This window comes from Arachis ipaensis, chromosome B4, assembly GCF_059453495.1.
Source record: "Arachis ipaensis isolate K30076 ecotype BB chromosome B4, ASM5945349v1, whole genome shotgun sequence".
In the NCBI taxonomy this organism is placed as follows: Eukaryota; Viridiplantae; Streptophyta; class Magnoliopsida; order Fabales; family Fabaceae; genus Arachis; species Arachis ipaensis.
In genome coordinates this window covers 57,663,424-57,681,328 of record NC_142439.1, presented here as the reverse complement: position 1 = coordinate 57,681,328, position 17,905 = coordinate 57,663,424, and the positions used below count along the sequence as shown (strand labels likewise).

General features: G+C 39.5%; 1 pseudogene; it reads right to left on the bottom strand.

The window, feature by feature from the left end:
- Positions 1–318: 318 nt before the first annotated feature.
- LOC148567696 (uncharacterized) lies at positions 319–1,503 on the bottom strand (annotated as a pseudogene).
- Between the last annotated feature and the right edge of the window lie 16,402 nt (positions 1,504–17,905).

Sequence of the window (17,905 nt, the reverse complement as noted above, 5' to 3'; positions counted from 1 at the left end):
TTCGTGCCAAAGGCACGCCTCCAGCCACGCTTTCGCGTGACTTTCTGTTCACTTTCCTTTTCCTCCTAATGCACTTGTGACGCGGACGCGTCAGCGTCGCTTACACGTCGCGTGCAAAAATTTTTTTTTTGTATGCAATTATGCAATATGCAATGTCAATGCAAATGCTATGAATAATATCCAGGTCCAATAATATAACATAAAAACAAACAATACGAAATAAAAAATTGAAAAAGAAACGACCATACCATGGTGGGTTGTCTCCCACCTAGCACTTTTAGTTAAAGTCCTTAAGTTGGACATTGGATGAGCTTCCTGTTATGGTAGCTTATGCTTAACTTCATCCAGAAATCTCCACCAATGTTTGGAATGCCAACAGCCTCCGGGGTCCCAAACTAGGCATGTAAAGCTTTTGAGCAGCTTTAAACAAATTCTCAGGCTCCCGGGGTGACGAATGTCAGAATAGATTCCAGGATCCCAAACTTTGCTTTTAAATCTGCCGTTGTCTTGATCTATATTCTTCGATCCGGGCGGTTTAGAAATTGTATTCTCACCAAGATGACCAAACGTCTTCCGAGACCCATTCAATTGCACTTGGTACCAATCCGTGCACTTCGAATTGAAGCGTGGAACCTTATTAAACCTTGTACACCAGCTCTGAGTACGAGCCATTTCCCTCTTACTCTTAAAGCCGCAGAGAGCTCTAAGCTGGCCATCTGTTTCAAACAAACCATATTCAAGTGGAAAAGTAAAGATAAAGGTTAAGGATTGTACCCACTTGAAGCTTGTATTAGTTGGTAATGGCCTTGGGATAGGTGTTTCCAGTGGTTCTGTAAGCTCTACTCCCTTGTATTCTTCTGTGAATTCCTCCACTTCTTTGCAAAAATCTTCAACTGCAACTTTGTCCTGATCAAAGTCTTCTATATCTTCCTCATCACTTAAGTCATACGTTGGAGGTTGAGAGAAATCTACCTCGACATCATCTTCGTATTCACTTGGATAAGGTTCTTCAGGTTCAAGGAATTCAGTTGCAGATGTGAGTTCGTGACTAGGAGAGCTTGATTCATGATCATCACTGCCCATGGAATCAACTTGTTGGTCTGTTCCGTCTAATTTTTCACAAGGTATATGCATTGGAGGTTGTGCACTGTCCTCTTTGGCATCAATTTCGGACTTCTCAGCAGAATCCTTTACAGTTCTTGATTCCCATGGAGGTTCAGCATCTCCTAAATCTTCAACCACTTCTTCCTCTACAGCTATCATGGCTTCCTCTACTTATTCCAATACAAAGCCATGCTCCTCATTGTCCACTGGAGTTTCTAGTGTTTCCTTCATGCTACGCTCTTCTTTTGATTCTCCACATGCAGCCATGGGAGTACTTTGAGTTCTCAGATGTCGGGAGGCTATTATATTTACTACCTCGGTTAAGGCAGTAGTGAGTTCCAGTACGCCCTTTTGTATCCTTGCTTGCCCTTGAAGAAGAACACGAAGTTTGTAATTCATTGGAGGTTGGGGTGGGTATGAGGGTTCATTGGTTGGGGGAGAGGGTTCAAAATAATAATATCGTGGTTCTTGGGAGTAATTAGATTGGGATTGTGGTGGATAAGGGTCATACGGTGGTGAATGGTGAAAAGGAACTTGTGAGTGTGGTGGTTCAAAGCTACGTTGAGAGGTGGTCTATAAGCACAGGGTGGGGCTTGTCGGTAATTACAAGGGGGTCCACCATGTCTATTAGCTTGGTATGCATTGTATAGTGGTCCTCGTCCATGATATCTTGGAGGGTGTTGTTGCCTAAAGGGTTGATCAGATCCTTTTGGCTCCATCCATCTTTGATTGCTCTGACCTTGATGCATGTTCCTACTATAGCTTTCGTTCCCTTCAACAATATTAGAACCAAACTCAAAGCGAGAGGGGTGAGAATTCATAGTAGCTAATGGAAATAAAAGGAGAAAACAAAAACAAATAAACAAGTAAAAGAAAAATATTTACAATAACCAATAATAAGGCACACGTTTGCAGTTCCCCGGCAACGGCACCATTTTGACGATCGGTTTTTCTATCGGTAAAGAAATATAAAAAATATGATCGCGTTGTAAGTATAGCTTCTAAACCAACAGAAAATCCTTTTGTACAAATGTTTTGGTTGTCACAAGTAACAAACCCCTTTAAAATTGATAACCGAAGTATTTAAACCTCGGGTCGTCTTCTCAAGGAACTGCAGGGAGGTATGTTCTTATTATTGGTTATGAGTTTTGTAAATTGGGGGTTTTGACACTAAGGAACAAGTAATGTAAATGACAAATAAAATAAATAAATAAAATTCGGAAGTCCTATCCTAGTTACTCCTATGAGAATGGAAGTTAATCCCACTTAGTTAACCCTTATGAAAGCAAGGGAAAGTCAAGTGAACTAATTAGTTAGATTCCCAAGTCCTAGCCAACTCCTAAGAAAAGACTAGAGTTAGTGGAATACCAGTCAATTAGCCGACATAACAACCAATCACGGATAGTTGATAACTCAAGAGCTTCCAGTTAATCAATTAAAGCCAATAATATAAAAAATTAAATAAGAATCTTAAATCTGAAGTACCTCAATTGCATTAATAAGAGAAAATCAATCTAAACATAAAGAGTCCATATGCCAATCGGGCAACATAAGTAATTAAAGGATAGCATTAAAGTATCTGAAAGTAAAAGAGAAATATAAAGTAAAAGAAATATTGAACCTGATGAAGAGTAGAAATCCTAAATCCTTTAAGAGGAATCCTAATCCTAAAACCTAAGAGAGAGGAGAGAACCTCTCTCTCTAAAAACTACATCTAAATTCTCAAAAGTGAATAATTGAAGGCCTTCTCATGAATGGATGCATTCTCCCACTTTATAACCTCTAATATGTGCTTTCTGGACATGGATCTGGGCCAAAAAGGGTTTCAGAAATCGCTGAGAGCATTTTCTGCAGTTTCTGGTGTGTGGCGTCTGTCACGCATTCGCGTGGGTTACACGGTCGCGTCATCTGGGAGTTTTCCTTGTCACGCGTTTGCTTCGGTCACGCGCAGGTGTCATCTGTGTTCTGCTTAAGGCGCGCATCCGCGTTAGTCACGCGTTCGGGTCACTGCCTTTTCGCGCTAGGCATGCGGCCGCGTCGTCCAGGCGTTCGCGTCACTGCCAGTTTCTTCAAAAACTCCACTTTGTGCTTTCCTTCCATTTTTGTATGTTTCCTTTCCATCCTTTAAGTCATTCCTGCCTTAGAAGATCTGAAATTACTCAACACACAAATCACGGCATCGAATGGTAATAAAAGGTAATTAAAATAATTATTTTTAAAGCATAGGAAACATGTTTTTCACATATATCACATAATAAGGAAGGGAAAGTAAAACCATGCAATTTACATGAATAAGTGGGTGAAGGGTTGAATAAATCACTTAAATTGAGCACAATATATATCATAAAATATGGTTTTATCAGACACCCTTTTTTTTTTCAGCATAAAAAAGAAAATCAAATAACAAAATAGGCAACAAGTTAACTAGACCTAGGAATTGAAATAACCACTGATCTTGCAATAACAAAATAAACAGAAAATAGGAACCTAATATAGTAAGAACGGGAAGGAATATAGAATAAAAGAAACTCAACCACCTCAGTTATCCTAGTGGCCATTTCAATCTTCAGGCTGTGCTCCTCTGTGAAGATAATTCGCCTCCCTTTGGTGTCATTAAAATAAACAGAAAATCCACAAGCAAAGCGACAACACCAAACTTAGAAGTTTGCTTGTCCTCAAGTAAAGAAGAACTGAAAATAGGGAGGGCCATAAAAAGATAGACGGAGGAGGAAAAACAAATATTAGTGCAAAAAAATAAAGTGATAAAATGACAAGAGAGGTTAACATAATTAATATATATATATATATATATATATATATATATATATATAAGAGGGGGGGAACGTATATATAGTATAAGGGGGTCTGGGAAAAAGAAAAAAAAAGAGGGGAATCAGGAAGGGATGGGGGCCAAGATTATGGAAAAAGGGTAGGTGAAGCAAGAAGAAAAGGAAAGGGAATCAGTAGGGGGTGGGGGACCAACAATCAAGGGATTGGGCGCAGATTTGATGGGGTTTCAATGAGTATATATCACGTGGACTGACACTGAACTTGGTGGATTTTAAGTTCAGCGCCAACACCCCCGAATGCAATCTCTCCTCTCCCCGCTGAACTTGGCGCAGCCCAAGTTCAGCGTGGACTCCCTTTTTTTTTCGAATTTTCCACGCTTTTTTTATGATATGCTTTTTTTTTTTTCAAATTTTCCACGTTGAACTTGGAAGTGGCCAAGTTCAGCGTGGACCATCCCGAATGCAACTCCCTTTGTATGCATGCATCCATCCTGAACTTGGGGAATTCCAAGTTCAGCATGGAGTCTGGCCTTGATTCACGTTAATTATGTTGTTCTCCACGCTGAACTTGGAAAATTCCAAGTTCAGCGTGGGCCTTCATCAAAGGCACACCAATTACATCGTTTGCCACGTTGAGCTTGGGATTTTCCAAGTTCAGCGTGGACTTGGCAAAGTCTCCCTTCCAGTTTGCATGCACATGCCACGCTGAACTTGGAAAATTTTTCCAAGTTCAGCGTGGAACTGGCAGAGGCTACCTTCTCCAGAGTGTTCAAAAATTTTTCTAAGTGTTCGGTTCCTTTTTTAAAAATTCTGCATGATCAAAACACAATTAAAACAAAGGAAAACAGTAAAAACTCAATAAAAATCAAACAAATAATATAATCAACGCAACGGAAAAATAACTAAGGATACGAAATTATCGGGTTGCCTCTCGAAAAATGCTTCTTTACCGTCACTAGCTTGACGGTCAGCTCCTCTAAGGAGGAGGATCATAAGGGCTCAGCTCTTCACCTTTTACTTTGAACTTTTTTCCTGTGTCTCCATAAAGTAGCTCAATATGCTCCAGAGAGAGGATTCTGTTTACTGTATAAATCCACACTGGATTGCTAGTCAACACCACTTTCATTCCTGGGGAGAAATCTTCAGTGGGGATCTTTTTGTTTCTCCATCCCCTGGGTACTTTCTTCTTTATGGGAACCTCCTCCTTGGTGGATGATGCATTCCCAATACCAAACTTAGGTTTGATGTCAGGGAGAAGTTTGTTGATTGTCACCAAGGGAGGTTTGAGCTGCAGATTCTGTGGTGCATCATCAGGGGGTTTTTGAAGGTTTGGATCAATAAGCTCAGTCTGCATGCAGCTCTCTTCTTCACCTGCTGAATGTATATCTTTGAAGACATGAAAGACTAGTTGCTCATTATGCACTCTAAGTACTAATTCACCTTCTTCCACATTAATCAGAGCTCTTTCAGTGGCTAGGAACGGTCTTCCTAGGATTATAGAGGCACTCTCATCCTCTCCCGTGTCAAGAATCACAAAATCTGCTGGGAGGAAGAACTTACCCACTTTGACCAATACATTCTCCACTAATCTATATGCAGGCTTTATAGATTTGTCTGCCATCTGTAATGCTATCCTTGTGGGTTGTGCCTCTTGAATTTGCAGCTTCTTCATCACAGACAAGGGCATTAAATTGATGTTGGCTCCCAGATCACATAATGCTTTCTCAAAGGTTGTGCTCCCAATGGTACATGGAATTTGAAAGCTCCCTGGATCTGGCATCTTCCTTGGCAAGTTATTCTGAATTATGGCACTGCATTCCTTAGTCAGGACCACTGTCTCATCTCCCTTTAAGGGCTTCTTCTTTGATAATAGCTTCTTCATGAACTTGACATAGAGAGGCATTTGCTCCAAAACCTCAGCAAAAGGAATATTGATTTGTAACTTTCTGAAGACTTCCAAGAACGTTGAAAATTGGTTGTCCTTGGTCTCCTTTTGATGTCTCTGAGGATATGGCATTTTAGGCTTGTACTCAGGAGCCTTTGGCAATGTAGGATAAGTGTCAAGAGAGTCTGGGAATGGGTTGTCCGCACACTTTGGAGGGACGCGCTCTACTTCTTCCTTCTTCTCCTCTGGAGCTTCTTTTTCAACTGGATCCTCATTAACTTGTGCTTTCGTACTTGCCACTTGTTGACTTATCAAGGTGATAGCCTTGCATTCCTCTCTTGGATTTGGAATTGTGTTACCAGGAAGGTTATTAGTGGTCCTCTGATCAATTTCATTAACTTTTGTGGCTAATTGACCCATCTGAATCTCCAAGTTCTTGATTGATGCTCAGGTTTCCGGTCTAAAACTTGCCAACATTGCTTCCAAATCATTGTTCTGCTGGGATTGAGAAGTTGCTTACTGAGATGACTAAAACTGGTGGTTATTAAAATTATTCTGTTAAAAACCTCCCTGAGAATTATTATTAAAATTCTATGGCCTCTGAGGTTGCTCTCTCAACCCAAAATTTGGGTGATTTCTCTACCCCTGATTGTAGGTCTTAGAATAGGGATCATTATTGGGATTTCTAGGAGCACTCCCCATATAATTGACCTGTTCAGAAGAAGATTGAGCATAATCATAATTTTCATTTTGCATAAAATTACCTGTCATGTCATAAGGGACATCTTGATGTGCATTCTGAGTGTTGACAGCTAAAACTTGCATTCCACTAAACTGTTGAGTAATTAGATTTAGTTACTGAGTCAAAAGCTTGTTCTGAGCAAGAATGGCATCAACAGCTTCCACTTCCAAAACACCTCTCTTCTGAGGAGTCTCAGAGTTCACAGGATTCCTATTAGATGAGTATAAATATTGGTTGCTAGCAACCAACTCAATAAGCTCAATAGTTTCTTCTGGTGTCTTCTTCATATGCAATGAACCACCTGCAGAATTATCTAAGCACATCTTGGACATCTCACCCAAGCCTTCATAAAAGATATCTAGTTGGGTCCATTTGGAGAACATGTCCGGAGGGCATTGCCTAGTCAGTAGCTTGTATCTCTCCCAAGCTTCACAAAGAGTTTTACCATCCTTCTGCCTGAAGGTCTGAACCTCCACCCTAAGCTTAGTTAGCTTCTTTGGTGGGAAACATTTAGTAAGAAACACAGTAATAAATCTGCAGAAAATTAGAAATAAATTGATTTAGGTCTTCTTGGGGAAGACCATGATACTGGCAGTTTTGTTGCACCAGGGTGACCAATTGTGGCTTCAACTCAAAGTTGTTTGCAGCTATAGGAGGCACCACAATGCTTTTTCCATAAAGATCTGCAGTAGGAGCAGTGTAAGAGCCAAGCACTCTTCTAGGTTGTTCATTCCCATTCGGATTTGCCATATTAGCATTAGCAGCATTATTATGATCCATAGTAGATTCTGCAGCCCTGTAAAGTCTTGCTTGTTGCAAACGCTGCCTGAAAGTCCTTTCAGGTTCAGGATCAAAGTCTAAGAGAGGTTCCTTATCTCTGTTCCTGTGCATAAATAGAAAGAAGACAAGAAAAGATGGAACTCTCTGCGCAGAGTGCAGAGAATTCCCAGTGAGGTAACCTGTGTAAAGAGATAAAATAAAAAATAAAAAATAAAATAAACACTAAAATTCAAAAATTACTATTAAAATTAAGACAAAAAATTTTGAAATTATTAGGCAAATTAAATAAGAGAAATTAAAATAAGACTAACTAGGGAACACCAAACTTAATTTCAGAAATTAAAAAAAATATTAGTGCGATTTATTTATTTATTTTTTTTCGAAAATACTAAAGCAAAATTAAATAAAATTAAAAATAAAATGCCTAATCTAAGCAATCAAACAACTAATAGTTGTTAATCACTATCAATCCCCGGCAACGGCGCCAAAAACTTAGTACGGATTTTATAACCACAAACTAACAGGCAAGTATACCGGGTCGTACCAAGTAGTACCTCAAGTGAATGAGGGTCGATCCCATGAAGATTGATGGACTAAGCAACAATGGTTGATTAATTTACTTAGTTAGACAAGCAGAAAATGGTGTTTTGAGAGTTCAAAAGCATTAACAGTAAATTCAGAATATCAGAAAGCAAGCAGTAAACAAGTTGTGAAATATATATGGAGAAACAGTTAAGGCTTCAGAGTTATCTATTTTCCGGATTGACTTTTCTTACTAACTATTTTAATCACGTAATATTTAATTCATGGCAAACTATAGGTGACTAAAACCTAATTTCTTAGACCTTTTTAGTCTCCTCTATAATTCATCAACCACCAATTCCTTGGTCACTTTATTCCAATTAGAGGGTGAAGTTCAATTCTAGTTTATATGCCACAGAAATCCTAATTACCCAAATATAAGAGGATTATATGTCACGTATCCTGTTAAGTCCAGATAATTAGAAATTTAGAGAATATGTTTTCAAGCTGTTGTTCAAGTAAAGAGCTTTTCCAAGTTATACAAGAACTCAATTAGAAAGAGGGTCATACTTCCATTCCACCCAAATTCATAAGATAAAGAACAAAAATAATTCTTGAAATATAAATCAGTACATGAATTAAAATAGAAAAATAATAGAATCAATCCATACAATAGACAGAGCTCCTAACCTTAATAGTGGAGGTTTAGTTGCTCATGGTTCAGAGTGAAAACTAGGATTCTGATAAACTGTAAATTTTGAATGAGGTAGAAGAGAAGAGAGATTATTTCCCTTTTATATCTAATCCTAATTAATGTAAAATATCTTTTCTATAATTAAAATAATATCTTTTCCTATTTTAAGATAAAATACAAAATTCAATCAAAATAAATCTGGCTTCATTCGCACCTTTTCTTGAATGCTTGGGGACCACTTGGTTGTTAGGATCCACGCTGAACTTGAAAAACCTCAAGTTCAGCGTGGAATAAGTAGAGGCGTCCTTATTGCGTTCCATTGGGTCCATGCTGAACTTGGAAATTTCCAAGTTCAGGGTGGAGGAGGCAGTGATAATTCTACGCTTTTCCTTTGAATCCACGATGAACTTGGCAGGAGCCAAGTTCAACGTGGAGGAGGCAGAGGTTGCTGGAGGAGAAATATACACTATTATATATCATTGAAAAGCCCTGGAAGTTAGCTTTCTAATGCCGCTGGAATCACGTCAATTGGTAGCTCAAGTTATTCCTGTTTGAGTGCAAGAATGTCAGGATTGACAGCATCATTTGCTTTCTTCCTTTTCTACTACAAAACTCCGTCAAATCCATCCGAATGCTACCTGAAATAAATAGAATTGTACACAACTCAAAGTAGCATCCATAGTGGCTAAAAGATATTTAAATTTTGATCAAACTCAACAATTTGAATGGAAATTTACTAGGAAAAGATAGAGAAGATGCTCACACATCAGCAAGAAACGTACTCCAGGGTATTCTGTTTTCATTTCTGAATGTTTTAGTCTCTGTTCTGACTAATGCATGTGATCATGAACCTAAAGAAACAACTAAAGAAAAAATAAACTTAAGGAATGGTGCACGAAATTACAATCACACTTTTGCAACTCCGCACAACTAACCAACAAGTGCACTGGGTCGTCCAAGTAATACCTTACGTGAGTAAGGGTCGATCCCACGGAGACTGTCGGCTTGAAGCAAGCTATGGTTATCTTGTAACTCTTAGTCAGGGTATCAATAATTCTCAGATTTAATTGTAAAAAGTAAAAGAATATGAAATAAATACTTGTTATGCAGTAATGAAGAACAGGTTGAGGCTTTGGAGATGCTTTGTTTTCTAAATCTCTGCTTTCCTACTATCTTCTTCTTCATGCACGCAAGGCTCCTTCCATGGCAAGCTTTATGCGGGGCATCACCGTTGTCAATGGCTACTTCCTGTCCTCTCAGTGAAAATGTTCTAAATGCGCTGTCACCGCACGACTAATCATCTGTCGGTTCTCGATCATGTCGGAATAGGATCCATTGATCCTTTTGCGTCTGTCACTACGCCCAACACTCGCGAGTTTGAAGCTCGTCACAGTCATCCCTTCCCAGATCCTACTCAGAATACCACAGACAAGGTTTAGACATTCCGGATCTCAGGAATGGCCGCCAATAATTCTATCTTATACCACGAAGACTCTGATCTGAATCATGAGGCTAAGAGATATGCATTCAATCTAAGGTAGAACGGAGGTGGTTGTCAGGCACGCATTCATAGGTGAGAATGATGATGAGTGTCACGGATCATCACATTCATCAGGTTGAAGTGCGAATGAATATCTTAGAATAGAAGCAAGCGTGATAGAATGGAAAACAGTAGCAATTGCATTAATTCATGAAGAACAGCAGAGCTCCTCAACCCCAACAATGGGGTTTAGAGACTCATACTGTAGAGAATACAATACGAAACGTGTAAAGTGTCATGAGGTACAAGATGAATCACTAAAAGTAGTTTTTATAGTAAACTAGTGACCTAGGGTTACAGAAAATGAGTAAGCTAGGGTGTTTAGTGTAAAAATCCACTTTCGGGGCCCACTTGGTGTGTGCTTGGGCTGAGCATTGAAGCTTTCATGTGTAGAGACTTTTCTTGGAGTTAAACACCAGCTTTTGTGCCAGTTTGGGAGTTTAACTCCAGCTTTTATGCCAGTTCCGGCGTTAAATGCCAGAATTCTTGAGCTGACTTGGAACACCTGTTTGGGCCATCAAATCTCGAGCAAAGTATAGACTATTATATATTGCGGGAAAGCCCAGAATGTCTACTTTCCAACGCAATTAAGAGCGAACCAATTGGGCTTTTGTAGCTCCAGAAAATCCACTTCGAGTGCAGGGAGGTCAGAATCCAACATTATCTGCAGTCCTTTTTCAGCCTTTGAATCAGATTTTTGCTCAGGTCCCTCAATTTCAGCCAGAAAATACCTGAAATCACAGAAAAAAACACAAACTCATAGTAAAGTCCAAAAATGTGATTTTTAAATAAAAACTAATAAAAATATAATAAAAACTAATTAAAATATTCTAAAAACATACTAAAAATAATGCCAAAAAGCGTATAAATTATCCGCTCATCACAACACCAAACTTAAATTGTTGCTTGTCCCCAAGCAACTAAAAATAAAATAGGGTAAAAAGAAGAGAATATACAATGAATTCCAAAAACATCTACGAAGATCAGTATTAATTAGATGAGCAGGGCTTTTAGCTTTTTGCCTCTGAACAGTTTTGGCATCTCACTTTATCCTTTGAAGATCAGAATGATTGGCTTCTATAGGAACTCAGAATCCAGATAGTGTTATTGATTCTCCTAGTTAAGTATGTTGATTCTTGAACACAGCTACTTTATGAGTCTTGGTCGTGACCCTAAGCATTTTGTTTTCCAGTATTACCACCGGATACATAAATGCCACAGACACATAACTGGGTGAACCTTTTCAGATTGTGACTCAGCTTTGCTAGAGTCCCTAATTAGAGGTGTCCAGAGCTCTTAAGCACACTCTTTTTGCCTTGGACCACGACTTTAACCGCTCAGTCTCAAGTCTTCACTTGACACCTTCACGCCACAAGCACATGGTTAGGGACAGCTTGGTTTTGCCGCTTAGACCAGGATTTTATTCCTGTGGGCCCTCCTATCCACTGATGCTCAAAGCCTTGGATCCTTTTTATTACCCTTGCCTTTTGGTTTAAAGGGGTATTGGCTTTTTCTGCTTGTTTTTTTTTACTGCTTTTTCTTGCTTCAAGAATCAATTTTATGATTTTTCAGATCATCAGATAACATTTCTCCTTTTCCCATCATTCTTTCAAGAGACAACAATGTTAACATTCATAAACAATCAAATTCAAAAATATGCACTGTTCAAGCATTCATTCAGAAAAACAATAGTATTGCCACCACATCAAAATAACTAAACTGTTTTAAAATTCGAAATTCATGCACTTCTTTTTCTTTTTCAATTAAAAACATTTTTTATTTAAGAAAGGTGATGGATTCATGGTACATTCATAGCTTTAAGACATAAACTTTAAATTTTTATTGATTATGGAATAAAAATAAGACTCAAAAATAAATATAAGAGTAGACCCATAATAATAGAAGACAGAAAATTAAAAGCAGAAAAATAAATGACTCTTAAAATAGACTCTTAATAATAAAGGTTATCACAGAGTTAGGACTCAACAACCTTGATTTTGAGAAGTGGATGCTCCCTCAATTTGTGGGTTGCTTGGTCCTTCAAGGGAGAGCTTCTGGCGCTTCAGCTCCTGTAGCTCACGCCCCTGCTTCTCCTGTTCCTTCAGCAGTTTGCAGAGCATGCAGTTCTGATTCTGCTATTCTTCTTTAAGTTGTTCCATAGCTTCTTGCATCTTGGTAACAGATGCTTCTAGGCGGGTCCAGTAGTCAATTTCAGGAATTTCTGGGAGGAACTCCTGCGCCCTCCTTTTGATGGAGTTGTCTTGCATTTGTCCTTCCATTGACTTCTTGGTGATTGGGTGTTCGATTGGGATGAATTCATCTACTCCCATCCTCACCCCAGCATCTTTACATAGCAGAGAAATTAAGCTTGGGTAGGCCAGTTTGGCTTCAATGAAGTTCTTGTTTGCAATTGTGTAAATCTCACAAGAAATCAGATGATGAATCTCCACTTCTTTTTCAAGCATAATACAATGAATCATCACTGCTCTTTTGACAGTGACCTCAGAGCGGTTGCTAGTGGGCAATATAGAACGCCCAATGAAGTCCAACCAGCCTCTTGCAACTGGTTTGAGATCTCCCCGCTTGAGTTGGTTTGGGACACCTTTTGAATTGGTTATCCACTTAGTTCCAGGGAGGCATATGTCCTCTAGAACTTGATCCAACCCCTTATCTACTCTCACCATTCTCCTATTAAAGGATTCTGGGTCATCTTGTAGTTGAGGCAATTTGAAGACCTCTCTTATTTTGTCCAGATGGAAGTAAATAAGCCTCCCTCTGACCATGGTTTGGTAGGTATGAAAGGCGGTTCCAGTTATTCTTTGCTTATCTGTTAGCCACAGATTTGAGTAGAATACCTGAACCATGTTTCTTCCAACCTTTGTTTCAGGATTAGCTAGAATTTCCCATCCTCTGTTTCAAATTCGCTCTTGGATCTCCAGATATTCATCTTCTTTCAGATTGAATTTAACTTCCAGGATCACTGACCTCAGACCCATTATTTTGTGGTAATGGTCTGCATGTTCTTTGGTTAGGAACCTCTCTTGATTCCAAAGACTCTTTGGAGTATTCTCTTTCTTGCCTCTTGATTTGGTTTGTTTTCCCTTAGGTGCCATGATCTTGATGAGTCTTAGCTCAGTGATCACAAAAAAACACACCAAAATTAGAGGTTTGCTTGCCCTCAAGCAAAAGAAAGGAAAGGGGAGAGAGAGGAGAAGAGGCAAATTCGAATGATGGAGAGGAGGGGATGGCCGAATTTATATTTATAGGAGGAGGGGAGGGATTTCGAAAAATTTGAAAGAGATATGACATAGAGATATGATTGATGGAAGAAAATAAAATCATGATATGAAAGAGATGAGATTTGTAATTGATAAAGATATAAAGATGTTAAATCTGAAAATTTGGTTATGCATCTAAGAATTAAGAGATGATATGATGAGTTGAAAAAGATTTGGAAAGAAATTAAGAAGATAATTGAGTTTTTGAAGAAGATTTGGGAAGGATTTGAAAGAAAATTGAAAAGAAATTTAGAAAATTGTTGAATTTTGGAAAATTGAGGGTGAATGATGGAAGTTTGAAACATGTTTATGCAGAAAATTATGAGTCAAAACATGAAAATTTGAAAAAAATTTGAAGTTGGAAACTAAATCTCCTCCCCCTGCCTTTCTGGCGTTAAACGCCCAGAATGGTATCCATTCTGGCGTTTAACGCCCAATTGTTGGCCATTATGGGCGTTTAACGCCCAGCCAGGTACCCTGGCTGGCGTTAAACGCCAGAAACCCCTTTATCACTGGGCCTTTTTCTGAACGCTCAGGATGCTGCAATTCTGGCGTTAAACGCTCAGAATGGTACCCATTCTAGCATTTAACGCCCAAAATGGTACCTTTACTGGCGTTAAACGCCCAGAATGGTACCCATTCTGGCGTTTAATGCCCAAAATGCCCTTTACTGGCGTTTTCTTGCCAGCAAGCTCCTTTTCTTTGCTTTTTGCACTGAATCCTTCTGTAACTCTGTGAATTCCTTCAATTTTGATGATTAACCTTTGAAGAAAAATGTATATCAACTTCTACAAGTATTAATTAAAACAAATAACTTGCTAATGGCTGGGTTGCCTTCCAGCAAGCGCTTCTTTATTGTCTTTAGCTGGACCTTTACTGAGCTTCATTCAAGCCTCAGTTTTGAGCATTCTTGCTCAAAATTGATTTCAAGATAATGTTTGATTCTCTGTCCATTAACAATGAACTTTTTGTCAGAATCAATATCTTGAAGCTCAACATATCCATATGGTGACACTCCTGTAATCACATATGGTCCCCTCCACCGGGATTTTAATTTCCCGGAGAATAATCTGAGTCTAGAGTTGAACAGCAGAACTTTTTGTCCTGGCTCAAAGACTCTGGATGACAATTTCTTGTCATGCCACTTTTTTGCTTTTTCCTTATAAATTTTTGCATTTTCAAAAGCATTGAGTCTGAACTCCTCTAGCTCATTTAGCTGGAGCAATCTTTTCTCACCAGCTAACTTAGCATCCATGTTTAGGAATCTGGTTGCCTAGTAGGCTTTATGTTCCAGTTCCATGGGCAGATGACAGGCCTTGCCATACACAAGCTGGTATGGAGAGGTTCCAATAGGAGTCTTGAATGCTGTTCTGTATGCCCACAGAGCATCATCCAAGCTCTTTGTCCAATCCTTTCTACGGGCAATTATAGTCCATTCCAGGATTCTCTTTAGTTCTCTGTTAGAGACTTCAGCCTGCCCATTTGTCTGTAGATGATACGGAGTTTCTACTTTGTGGCTAATTCCATATCGAACCATAGCAGAGTAAAGCTGTTTATTACAGAAATGGGTGCCCCCATCACTGATTAGTACTTTGGGAACACTAAATCTGCTGAAAATATGTTTCTGGAGGAACTTCAGCACAGTCTTGGTATCATTAGTGGGTGTGGCAATTGCCTCCACCCATTTAGATACGTAGTCTACTGCCACCAGAATGTAAGTGTTTGAGTATGATGATGGGAAAGGACCCATGAAGTCAATACCCCATACATCAAACAACTCAATCTCTAAGATCCCTTGTTGAGGCATGGCATAACCATGTGGCAAGTTACCAGCTCTTTGACAACTATCACAGTTACGCACAAACTCTCGGGCATCTCTATAGAGAGTAGGCCAATAGAAGCCACAGTGGAGAACTTTAGTGGTTGTTCGCTCACTTCCGAAATGTCCTCCATACTGTTATCCATGGCAATGCCACAGGATCTTCTGTGCCTCCTCTCTAGGGACGCATCTGCGGATCATTCCGTCTGCGCATCTCTTAAAGAGATATGGTTCATCCCATAAGTAGTACTTTGCATCAGAAATTAGTTTTTTCTTTTGCAACCTGCTATACTCCTGGGGTATGAACCTCATAGCTTTATAATTTGCAATGTCTGCAAACCATGGTGCTTCTTGAATGGCAAAAAGTTGCTCATCCGGAAAGGTTTCAGAGATCTCAGTAGGAGGGAGGGACGCCCCAGCTACTGGTTCTATCCAGGACAGGTGATCAGCTACCTGGTTCTCTGTCCCTTTTTTGTCTCTTATTTCTATATCAAACTCTTGCAGAAGCAACACCCATCTTATGAGCCTGGGTTTTGAAGCCTACTTTGTGAGTAGATATTTAAGAGCAGCATGGTCAGTGTACACAATCACTTTTGATCCTACTAAATAGGATCTAAATTTGTCAATGGCATAAACCACTGTAAGTAACTCTTTTTCTGTGGTTGTGTAATTCTTCTGTGCATCATTTAGAACACGACTGGCATAGTAAATGACATGCAAAAGCTTGTTGTGCCTTTGTCCCAACACTGCACCAATGGCATGGTCACTGGCATCACACATTAATTCGAATGGTAATGTCCAGTCAGGTGCATAGATGACTGGTGCTGTGACCAGCTTGGCTTTCAGGGTCTCAAACGCCTGCAGACACTCTGTGTCAAACACAAATGGCGTGTCAGCAGCTAGAAGGTTGCTTAGAGGTTTTGCAATTTTTGAAAAATCCTTTATGAACCTCCTATAGAATCCTGCATGCCCCAGAAAGCTTCTGATTGCCTTAACATTGGCAGGTGGTAGTAATTTCTCAATTACCTCTACCTTGGCTTGATCCACCTCTATTCCCTTGCTTGAAATTTTGTGCCCAAGGACAATTCCTTCAGTCACCATAAAGTGACATTTTTCCCAGTTTAAGACCAGGTTAGTCTCTTGGCACCTTTTCAAGACAAGTGCTAGATGATCAAGACAGGAGCTGAATGAGTCTCCAAATACTGAGAAGTCATCCATGAAGACTTCCAGGAACTTCTCTACCATATCAGAGAAGATAGAGAGCATGCACCTCTGAAAGGTTGCAGGTGCATTGCACAGACCAAAAGGCATTCTTCTGTAAGAAAATACTCCAGATGGACATGTGAATGCTGTTTTCTCTTGGTCTTGAGAATCCACTGCAATTTGGTTGTAGCCTGAATAGCCATCCAAAAAGCAGTAGTATTCATGGCCTGCTAGTCTCTCTAGCATTTGGTCTATGAATGGTAAAGGAAAATGATCCTTTCTAGTGGCTGTATTGAGCCTTCTGTAGTCAATACACATACGCCACCCTGTAACTGTTCTTGTGGGAACCCGTTCATTCTTTTCATTATGAACCACTATCATGCCTCCCTTTTTGGGGACAACTTAGACAGGGCTCACCCAGGGGCTATCAGAAATAGGATAAATAATCCCAGCCTCTAGTAACTTAGTGACCTCTTTCTGCACCACTTCCTTCATGGTTGGATTTAGCCGCCTCTGTGGTTGAACCACTGGCTTAGCATCATCCTCCAATAGGATCTTGTGCATACATCTTGCTGGGCTAATGCCCTTAAGATCACTTATGGACCACCCAAGAGCTGTCTTGTGTGTCCTTAGCACTTGAATTAGTGCTTTCTCTTCCTATGGATTTAAAGCAGAGCTTATGATCACTGGAAAAGTGTCACCCTCTCCCAGAAATGCATATTTCAGGGATGTTGGTAGTGGTTTGAGCTCTGGTTTAGGAGGTTTCTCCTCTTCCTGAGGGATTTTTAGAGGTTCTTTTATTTCCTCTGGTTCCTCCAAATCAGGCTGAACATCTTTAAAGATGTCCTCTAGCTCTGATTCAAGACTCTCAGTCATATTGATATCTTCCACCAAAGAGTCAATAATATCAGTGCTCATGCAGTCATTTGATGTGTTTGGATGCTGCATAGCTTTGACAGCATTTAACTTGAACTCATCCTTATTGACTCTCAGGGTCACTTCCCCTTTTTGTACATCAATAAGAGTTCATCCAGTTACTAGGAAAAGTTTTTCTAGAATGAGAGTTGCACTCTTGTACTCCTCTATTTCCAGCACTACAAAGTCATTGGGAAAGGCAAATGGCCCAACCTTGACAATCATGTCCTCAATGATGCCTGATGGATATTTAATGGAGCCATCAGCAAGTTGAAGATATATCTGGGTTGGTTTGACTTCTTTAGTCAACCCAAGCTTTCTAATAGTGGATGCAGGTATTAGGTTGATACTTGCTCCAAGGTCACATAGAGCTATCTTGGTACAAGCACCCTCTAATGTGCACAGTATCATAAAGCTTCCTGGATCTTGAAGCTTTTCTGGTAAGCTTTTTAGAATGACTGCACTGCATTCTTCAGTGAGAAACACTCTTTCAGTTTCTCTCCAATCCTTCTTAGGACTTAAGATCTCTTTCATGAACTTAGCATAAGAGAGTATTTGCTCAAGTGCCTCTGCAAACGGGATCTTTATTTTAAGAGTCCTGAGATAGTCTGCAAAGCGGGCAAATTGTTTATCC